This window comes from Sus scrofa, chromosome 8 (assembly GCF_000003025.6).
Source record: "Sus scrofa isolate TJ Tabasco breed Duroc chromosome 8, Sscrofa11.1, whole genome shotgun sequence".
In the NCBI taxonomy this organism is placed as follows: domain Eukaryota; kingdom Metazoa; phylum Chordata; class Mammalia; order Artiodactyla; family Suidae; genus Sus; species Sus scrofa.
Genome location: NC_010450.4, coordinates 54183838 through 54194568, shown reverse-complemented (window position 1 = coordinate 54194568; position 10731 = coordinate 54183838). Strand labels below are relative to the sequence as shown.

General features: G+C 38.4%; 1 pseudogene; it reads right to left on the bottom strand.

Annotated features, from left to right (window-relative positions):
• On the bottom strand, positions 443-6725 carry LOC110261953 (annotated as a pseudogene).

Sequence of the window (10731 nt, the reverse complement as noted above, 5' to 3'; positions counted from 1 at the left end):
GATCCCTGGCCTTGCTCAGTGGGTTAAGGATCCAGCATTGCCATGCGCTGTGGTGTAGGTCACAAATGTGGCTCAGATCCTGCATTGCTGTGGTTCTGGTGTAGGCCAGCAGCTACAGCTCTGATTGAACCCCTAGTCTGGGAACCTCCATATGCCATGGGAGGAGCCCCAGAAAAGGCAAAAAGAGAAAAAAAATTCATAGCAAAATTGGGAAAGGACTGAAAGTAGTGTGTGAAGACTGTTATAAATAAGAAACAATTCAACTACAATTTTAAAAAAGTTAAAAAAGAAGGCTGGATTTGAAACTCACTTCTGCCCCAATAACTATGTGACCTCAGGAAAGTTTCTTAAGCTTCCTCATTTGTGAAATGACAGTAAAACATCAGATTATTTAAGATGATATAAAAGATGAAACATTTTATAAAGTTATCTTTTTGAGTCATCACATAATCCATTTCAGTAGAAATTTTCTCAAGGCCACCATAATATCTTTGTTTCTCGGACAATATATCATAGGGTTATACACTGGTGTGACAACAGTGTAAAAAAGATAAAGAAACTTGTCCATACCTATCAAATGACTGGAATTTGGTCTCAAATATGTGGTGATGCCTGATCCAAAGAATAAAGCCACAACCATGAGATGACAGGAATAGGTAGAAAAGATTTTGGCTCGCCCCATGTCTGAAGGCAGCTTCGAGGTGGTTCCAAGTATTTTCACATAAGATCCAAGAATCAACATAAAAGGAATAGTGACAACTAGAACAGCAACCACATAAATCAACATCTCAATCGTAAAAGTGTCCCCACAGAGCTTAAGGACTGGAAGTGTGTCACATAAAAAGTGATTCAACTGGTTACAGCTACAGAAAGGGAGAGAGAAAATCTGATAGATAAACCCTACATGCACTGGGATTCCACTGACCCAACAGCCAGCTGTCAGTTGGATGCACAGCCTACTGTTCATGATGAGAGGGTAGAGTAACAGGTTGCAAATGGCCATTGCAGTCAGAAGGAAACACTCAGTGGATCACAGCACCAGAAAAAAAAGTGCATTTGAGTAGCACAGGCCAGAAATGATGTTTCTATTTTGTCTACAAAGATCTATCAATAATTTGGGTACGGTGACTGATATGTAACATATTTTCAAGGATGAAAACTTCCCCAGGAAAAAAATACATGGAGGTCTGGAGGGAAGGATAAATCTTGGTTATGATGATAATTAGGCTATTTTCCATCAGAATAATCATACAGAAGATCAAAAACACCCCAAAAAGAAATCCCTTGAGGATGGGAACATTAGAGAAGCCAAGCAAGATGATATCCATCAACATAGTGAGGAGGATTTTGCCCTCTGGTTCCTATCTATTAACAAAAGGTTCAGAAATCACTTCAATTAGATTGGCCCAGCAGAAAATGGGGCACAATAAATTATGATTTTTAAATGCACTGATACAGGATAGATATCCATCTTTTGTATTTGTTTTATATTTTGGTTAATGATTTCTAAACCACAATTTAAAAACAGAAAATAGTATGAAACTTCTCATTTCTGCCCATAATGAAGATTATGAATATGTGAATAACCCAGCAAAAAAAAAAAGGAAAAACAATGATGGATGAGCCAATATGTAAGGTAACTATTCTCAGAAAAAGAACTGCTTTAGGCAAAATGGGATATTTTTCTCATGAAAAATGTTTCTCCTTCCTGATCATTTTAGCCTCCATTTGCTTTGTATTTTTTCTGCCTACTTCCTTTTAGCCTAAAATAATTTATATGATTCTTTCACATTCAGTTTGATATTTTCCCTGAGAGCTCCATATTGGATAACCAAAAGCAGTGGTGATCAGTAAGATTCAACTGCTAGGCCAGGTTCAGGCTAGCCTGACCACTCACTATCTGGGAAAGAGACTTACATACTGAACAGTAAAATAAGAAATATTTTTTTGCCTCAATCATAGAAAAATATTCCATTTAACATATCAGAGAAATTTACATGAGAATTTATGAGTCATGTGTTCACTTCACATTTAGAAAATGAAATAAAATGAATAAGATTTTGCAGTAATATATCCTCAACCCTACTAAGACCTTCAATCACCTTAACAACCCTACTTATTCAAAATTTTGGACCTGAAATATTAATTAAATATTTATACCCTTTTGCATTAATTTTTTAAAAAGGTAAAATAAAATGTGTAAGAAAATTTGTCTCAGAAATCATATACCTGATATCTGAAAAAAATGTCATATCTGTATGTTTTATTTACTTTTAAATATGAATATCTGAATATATATAAAATATATACATGGTGATATATAATATAACTATATACATAATATATATTCTAAATATCTATATCTGAATAACTATCAGAAAGCCTAGTGCTGGAGTTCCTACTGTGGCTTAGCAGGATAAGGACCCAACATAGTCTCCGTGAGGATGAGGGTTAGAACCCTGGCCTTGTTCACTGGCTTAAGGATCTTACATCACCACAACCTGATGTAGTTTGAATCTGGTATTGTATTGCTCTGGCTGTGGCTGTGGAATAGGCCACAGTTGCAGCTCTGATTTGACCCCTAGCCAAGGAACTTTCATATGCCACAGGAGTAGCAGTAAAAAAAAAAAAAGAAAAAAAAACCTAATGCTAATTGCAATGTAGCGTTAGCCTAATCAGCTCCTTATAATTAAGAATTTGTAGACCAGATAAATTCACTTTTTGAGGTTTCCATCTAATCTTCATTAATGCTGAACTGTGACCTTTTTCAACAGACTTCCATGTATTCCCAAAGTCACATTGCCATGAATTATTTAATTTTTCTTTAATTTCCCAAATCTGTCTTCACTTCCTACACAATACATCTTCCCTTTCTTCTCTTAAAATCCCTAGTTCCTCTATCTTTTCGCAAAACACAATCAACTGAAACAACTTAAAATTTATTTTAATTTCTTAGTTCTCACTACTCTCAAACTCTCCCCTTCTGAGTTCATTAAATCCTCTTTAATTCACTGACTTTAGCTTTTCACAGCACACTCTGAAGGCAAAAGTTCCCTACCGGCTCATCTCTGCTTACAGCTCAGAAATATCAAGAGAAGAAGCCAAGGACCTGGGGAGTTATAGATTCAGATAATACATTATTCAAACTCAGACATAGGTTACTCCACTAAATCTTACCTTGTAATATCTATCTTTGTATTTTCTTGTCTCTTCTCTTTTTATTTATCCTCTTTTTGTAATTTATTTTAGCATTTTATATCTTCTTACAATTTTTGAAATTTTATGTCTATTTCAGTGTATATGTGCTTTATTTTTCTTTGTAACTTATACCTTAAGAAAACAAACTGGAGAAGAAGGGAATTGAATTTTCAGTCACTAACATGTTTGAATGTAATTCAATACTTATTTTGCTGTACATATTATTGAGGTTTATTATGGATAAATACTAAGTTTGTGTTAAATACTATGGACACTAGTTATAAATAATATGTATTCAATTATTGTCATTACAGAGCTTATGAAAGAGTAGTGACTTTATACTGGTAGGTCAGGTTTTAACGTAAAATGTGCAGAGTCTATGCAGAGAGAATTAAAAGGTGTCACTGGAGAACTGGACAATGATTCAAGGATGTGATATTTAATCTGATTTTGTCAGATCTTAGGGTATCACAGAATCATTCTGCTATTTTTTCTTTAAAAACATTTATTGAAGTATATTTGATTTACAATGTTGTATTAGTTTCAGGTGTACAGCAAAATGAATCATTTATACACACACACACACACACACACACACACACACACATACACACATCCATTTTTTCCCACATGGATTATTACAGACTATTGAGTAGATTCCTTGTGTTGTACAGTGAGTCCTTCAGAGTCATCTATTTTACATGCAATACTGTGTATATATTATTTCCATCCTCCTAATTTATATGCAAGGTTTCCTCTATTATAACAATGTTTGATTTTGAAATATATGTGTTTGTTTCTCTTTTAAAAATAAGTTTACTATTAAGAAAACATAATAAAACATTTTCCAGGAAAAAATAACCTTCTATATTTATTCAGTTTTACATCCCTAAGAGTACTCAGGGGCTTATATGGGTGAGTAGCCTATAAGTATTTTCTAACAGGTAACTGGTTGAATGTAGATTTCTACTAATTTCAGTAATGACATTCCATTTAACTAAATTCAATTATTCACTCACCAAAGATCTTGACATTGAGTGACTGTAAATGAAAATGAGATACATTCTTATAATATGTCCTTATGTAAATTATCAGAGCTTAATTTTTCTTGTCTGAAAATTATGCAATAATAATGAGATGCAACACGGGGAGTTGTTTTGAAGAGTAAGTACCATAATCTATGTTAACTTGATTTAAATAGGTGGGTGTAGTTCTATGAGGCATACTTATAATCATCAATATAATCATCAAACTTACTGTATTTATCATTATTATTTGAACAGATATCTTCTTTTTGTTCTCTCTTTTGAAAATATTCTCTCCTTTTCCTGCCTTGAAGTCAACTTTTCTCATATAGGGAGGAAAGTATGTATGGGATAGAGTTTTGTCAGGAATAATGAGTTAAAATTAGTAGACTACTTTATACTGTGTGAGTGAAAGTCAGCAGTGATACTGGGGGGTGGGGATGGGGAGGATACTCTAACTTACTGGGATTTTTATTTCTCTCTCTCTCTTATCTGTGCCAGTCTCTGAGAGTTGTACTTTGAACACATAAGACAAGAAGACTGTGTTATAGAAATATAAATTAAACAAAAGTCTAATTCAAATCCTATTTAATATCTGAGCCTCCTCAGATAACTTTGATTATTTGCCTTCCTGAAGTTGATCTAATTTCTACATTAACAGTGGTAGGTTGGCAGTTCTAACATGGGAACTTCAGTTCATACTTTGGCAATTTTGCTATTTTAGCAGGAATTGTCATAGCTGTGGAGAGTAGAGAAGTCTGGCTATTTGATTTTTTTTTAAATTGTTAGCAGTGTTCAAATATATTGTGTACTAAACCTGCCAATTATTTTGTGTTATCTCAATTATAGTATTCTGAGTGAAGTAGGTCCTGTTATTATTTACATTTTCACAAAGAGCCAGAGGCATATAGAGGTTAATAAACTTCTCCAATGTCAAGGACCTAGCAAGTGACTTAGGTGATTCAAATTCAGCAAAGCAATGCTATATCCCATATTCTTAATCTAAATTCAATGTGTTTCACAGAACATTCAATGATAAATATTATTATTTCTATTATTAGTTTTTAGAGCTGCACCTGTGGTATATGGAGGTTCCCAGGCTAGGGGTAGAATTGGAGCTGTAGCTGCTGGCCCATGCCACAGCTACCACAAAGTCAGATCCCAGCCATGTCTGAAACCTATACAGATCTCAGGGCAACACCAGGTCCTTAGCCCACTGAGTGAGGACAGGGATCAACCTGTGTCCTTATGGATGATAGTCAGATTTGTTTCCTCTTATCCATGACAGGAACTATGTAAATATTATTTTGAATTTAATACTCCAAATAATAGCAATATAACAGTACTATAATGCTCTCCATAACTCCAAGTCGGGATCACACCCATTTAATATTTCATTTACTGTTTTTTAAAATGAACACCATTACTGACAGTGTGTATATTTCAATTTCAGAAAATTGATTTCATAAATGAATCTTATTGGAAGAAATTCTCTTTATGTATTTTGGCTTTTGAGTTAAAAATTACTATAATAAAATAAGCAAGGTAAAATTACAACTGCTTGACTTTTGATTTTATGGAGAAATCACCATGTGTTGCTCTTTTATGGAAAATATGGTCTTGTGAAATACAAATGCCTGGTTGGAATAATTTAACAAGTTGAGTTATTCTTATTTTTTCCTTGAAGCTCATACTTGGCTTAAATCAATCAGTACATCTTAGGTAGAAAATACCCTTTTATTCAGTGCAAAGACATCTTTTCTCCATGACATGCTGTACTTTTAAACTCAATAAACAATTTATCGAGTTGTTAACTTAGAAAATAATCACAGCTGTCTCTCATTCAATTAGTGCTACACTGAAGTTTCTCTAAGGAATATGGACAGAGGAGGACTAGCCTACTGGCCACTCCTCTTCATCTGTCTCCCCATCCCCTCCACCTTTGGAAAGTAGAGCTTCCCCTACTGGGAGAGGCTGTATAAGATATTTGCTATCTTAAAGTTGGTCTGTATCCATGTATGAATTCTTTATATACTAAATTTGCAATTTTGTATACATTTTTTTTAACCTCACAGACTGGAACTTGGAAATTTTCTGGTGTTCATGCATCATCTAATTTTTCTATGAGTTAAGGCTCTATATTCATGCCATGTACACAGGTTATCTTTAGTTACAGGTACATATATAAGAAAGACATGAATTTGAACAAGAGTTCATAGTACAAGTTTCAAGTTTCTATTTTAGTTAGGTCAGGATGGGAAAATAAATTGAGGGCTGTAAAACTAATAGAAGAAAGAATGTAGAATGAATTTTTTATTATTGCTATGAATCTGTTAAGCTATATAATATAATTAATTCATGCATTCAGGCTTTCTCTATTTATTTTGAATCATTCAATAAATATCTAACCATATCTGATGCTCCTCTATACTCTTCAGAGGCACAGAAAACTTTGTACCTTACAAAGTGGTCACAGTCTCTGACAGCCAAACACCTGTTCATCTCTTAAATGGAGCTGGTAGGTCACATTGCATGGAAAGTAACCCATTATCCCTGTAAGCAAAGTCAAATATTTCTACTTTCATTCTCTCTTATTTTCCTTCTAGTTTGGCCTTCCTTATATTATGTTTTAAAATTTCTTCAGATGGGAAGACAAGATGGTGGAAGAGTAGGGGGACACACTCGCCCTCTCCCACAAACACAACAACAGCAAAAAAACACATCTACAGGATAAAAGATGAACACAGAATAGCAACCAATCGCTGGCAGAAGAACCTAAACTCCAATAATGGCAAGAAGTTTGTGACATTACTAGATAAAAAAAAAGAGGAGAGTGAGAGAAGGTGAATCCGAGCTGGACAGGCGCTCCTGAAAGGGAACTGCCGAGGAGAAAGGGATCCCACACCCTGGAAAGTCACCTACTCGGGGGAAAGATCAAACAAACTGGAGGAATCTCCAGATGCAGAGAAGAGTGTAGCAGTAAGTTGGAGTTCTGAAAAGCAGATCCAGAACTGTACGGACCATCTGAACTAGGGGCACAGTCACCAAAAATTGAGATGCCTGGGTGGGGGCTGGGTACCGAGTCCTTGGCTCTAGAGGTTAGCCCCCTGGGAATGGGCTGGGGGGTGGGGCGGAGCAGAGACTGCTTGGGAGGTCTAGAAACTGGTCTGTCAAGTTTGACGGGGCAGAGATTGCCTGGGATACTAGAAAACAAAGCTGTTGCAGAGGAAGGGAGCAATACTCTAGGGGCGGGGAAGTGGAAAGCCACATCAGAGGGACCTGGGAGAAGAGCCTGGTCTGCGCCTGTGCTGGGGAGGGGAGAGAAGAAGGGGTGGGTCCCCATAGAATACTCCCCATGCCACAGCAAGCTTACAGGCCGCTAACTAGCAGAAAGCTGTGCTTCTGAGTGCATCCCCTCCCCCCACCCCCACCACCCCCTACGCACTCGCCGGACCTGGGGCTGCCTGCCATCTGGGAGGGCTGGCCTCAACAATTGCCTGAAGCCTACCACCACAGGGGCTGTCCCTGCACAGGTCTGCTTGCCCTTTGGAGAGGCTACACCCCTCCAGAGCAGCACCAAACACCACCAGCCCCCGAGAAAAGGCCTGCAGCCCAGAAAAGCTAGAACAAGCCTAGCCAGGCTGTGAAAAGATCTGCCTAATTCTCAGATGGTCTGTCTGAGTTGGGCTGCCCTGGGGAGGAGCCTCCTGGGTTTGCAGTGGCCCTGCTATCTGCCCAAGCCCTCAGGGGGAGCCAAACTCTCGTGGATCAGCTGCATAGGACTACCAGCTCCAGGCAGGAACCCCTGCAGCCCAGAAAAGCTGCAACAAGACTGGCCAAATGTGAAAAGATCTCAGACATTCTTTCTGAGTTGGGCTGACCTGGGGAGGAGCCTCTTGGGTTTTCAGTGGCCCAGCTAGCCGCCCCCGCTCTCAGGGGGTGCCGAGCTCTAGCATATCAGCTGCATAGGACTGCCAGCTCCAGGCAGGACCCCCTACAGCCCAGAAAAGCTGCAACAAGACTGGCCAGGTCGTGAAAAGATCTGCCTAATTCTCGAATGGTCTTTCTGAGTTGGGCTGCCCTGGGGAGGAGCCTCTTGGGTTGGCAGCAGCCCAGCTAGCTGCCAAAGCCCTCAGGGGGTGCCGAGCTCTGGTGGATGAGCTGCAAAGGACTGCCAGCTCTCTGCAGGACCCTCTGCAGCCCAGAAAAGCTGCAACAAGCTTGGCCAGAGTGAGAAAAGATCTGCCTACATTCTCAGGCCGTCCTTCTGAGTTGGGCTGCCCTAGGGAAGAGCCTCTTGGGTTCTCAGGGACCCAGATAGCTGCTCCAGCCCCCAGGGGGTGCTTCACTCCTGAGGAATAGCTGCCCAACACCACCAACCCCCTGCAAGAACCCCACAGCCTAAAAACACCAGAGAAAGCTCTGCCTGATCGAGTGAAATCTGCTACCATCGTGGTGTGGACCTCCCAGTCCTGTCTGCCCACAGGAAGTCCGCCTTTGCTTCAAAGAGACCCTGTTAGCCCCATCAACACTCCAGAAAAGCCACACTGCCTCCAAAAAGACTGACCAACAACGCCAGCCCTCAGGAAACATTCCACGACAGTGACAAGGCAAACACTGCCTGGCCACGGAGGGTATACTCCACCAAGAAAAAGAAAAGAGCAAGCAAGATGAAGAAGCTGAGAAACCACCCCCAGTCAAACCAACAGGAGAACTCACCTAAAGCAGTCAACAATGAAACAGATCTCTGCAGTCTGACAGACCTGGATTTCAAAGGAGAAATAGTGACAATACTGAAGGAATTAAGAGAAGATATGAACAGTAATGCAGATACCCTCAGAAAGGAACTAGAAAATATAAGGAGGAGCCAAGAAAAACTAGAACATTCATTTGCAGAGATACAAACAGAACTATGGGCAGTAAAAGCCAGAATGAATAATGCAGAAGAACGAATCAGTGATATGGAAGATAGAATAATGGAAATCACCCAATCAGGTCAGCAGACAGAAAACCAAATCAAAAAACAGGAAAGCAATATAAGAGACCTATGGGATAATACAAAGCGGGCCAATCTACGCATAATAGGAATTCCAGAAGGAGTAGAAAAATATAAGGAAATGGAAAATATATTTGAAGAAATTATCGCTGGAAACTTCCCAAATCTAAAGGATACTGAGCTCAAGATACAGGAAGCACAGAGGGCCCCAAACAAGTTGAACCCAAATAGACCCACACCAAGACACATAATAATAAAAATGGCAAAAGTTAGTGATAAAGAGAGGATCCTAAAGGTGGCAAGAGAAAAGCAGAATGTTACCTACAAGGGAACCCCCAAAAGATTATCAGCTGATTTCTCTACAGAAACACTACAGGCCAGGAGGGAATGGCAAGAGATATTTAAAGTGCCAAAAGGAAAAAAAATATGCAACCTAAAATACTCTATCCAGCAAGAATATCATTTAAAATAGAAGGGGAAATAAAAATTTTCCAACAAACAAAAACTAAAAGAATACAGCAACACAAAACCCAGGCTAAAAGAAATACTGAAAGGGCTTCTCTAAACCAAAAAGAAAGGAAGGAAAGGGAAGAAAAAGAAAGAAAAAAAAAGAAGAAGAAGAAGAGGAAGAACTAGGACTGAGGAAACTGCAATCAGAGAGCAGTCACTCAAATAAGCCAGCATACAGATTTAATCATGAACATGCTTCAGACAAAATGAAATTAAATAGAAAAAAAAGAGTCATCAAAATCATAAAATGTGGGCAAGGGATGGTAGGAAATAAATTGACCCTTTTTGTTTGTTTGTTTGAATGTTTCTCTTCTTAATTTTAATATAGTAATGAAGTGTTTGAACCTCCAGGACCCTCAGGCTAAAACACACAATTAAAGGAAGGAGTTAGCATACTGAAAAAACAGGGCAACCACAAGGCAAAACCAAATATTGCATTCGCAAATAATTAAAAAAAAAAAAACACTCAAGCAGATAATAACAGGAGACCATCCAACCAAAAAAAAAAAAAAGAAAGGAAGAGTGGAGAACCATAGAATCAACTGGAACACAAGGTTCAAAATGGCAATAAATAATCATCTATCAATTATCACCTTAAATGTCAATGAACTGAACGCCCCAATCAAGAGACACAGAGTGGCTGAGTGGATAAAAAGGCAAAAACCTTCAATATGCTGCCTACAAGAAACTCACCTTAGGACAAAGGACACATATAGATTGAAAGTGAAAGGGTGGGGAAAATATTTCATGCCAATAGACATGACAGAAAAGCAGGAGTCGCAACGCTCATATCAGACTAAATAGACTTTAAAACAAAAGACATAAAGGAAGACAAAGAAGGACACTACTTAATGATTAAGGGATCCATCCAAGGAGAGGATGTTACTATCATCAACATATGTGGCCCAAATACAGGAGCACCCAGATACATACAACAAATATTAACAGACATAAAGGGAGATACTGATGAGAATACAGTCATAGTAGGAGACCTTAATACCC